The sequence below is a fragment of the Gavialis gangeticus genome, unplaced genomic scaffold (genome assembly GCF_001723915.1).
Source record: "Gavialis gangeticus isolate Ggan-Ray unplaced genomic scaffold, GavGan_comp1, whole genome shotgun sequence".
NCBI classification, from domain to species: Eukaryota; Metazoa; Chordata; order Crocodylia; family Gavialidae; genus Gavialis; species Gavialis gangeticus.
The window spans coordinates 46,749,395-46,749,832 of NW_017729027.1; positions in this window are offsets into that span (position 1 = coordinate 46,749,395).

Below are 438 nucleotides of genomic sequence, written 5' to 3' on the forward strand. Positions count from 1 at the left end.
GGGGGGGGGGGGGGGGGGGGGGGGACTTAGTTAGGAAAGTGAAAAATCATACATTAAAAGAAAAAACATAAATTCTGACTAGGAAGTTGGTATCAAGAGGAGAGGTGAAAAGATTATCTAAATCCCTTTTAAAATTGAGGCTGTAGTCATTTAGAGTCTACTCTAGACTAACTTTAAGCATGTTCCCAGATTTTACTGAAGTCAAAGCAATTTAAGTATGTGCTCACATAACTGGACAGTTTTCTGCTGTTCTCCTTGCCTCTCTCAACCCACAGAAAGACAGTTACATTTTCAACATCTTCCCCCTTTAGTTATATAGCTTTCATTTTGAAAATGTTGGCAATTCATCAAGAACTTAGCATAGAGTGAAAATTAAGCTTGGGAGCCTATTGAGTGTTTGAAGGTTAAAGTTGCTTACTTAATATTTTACAGATTTTT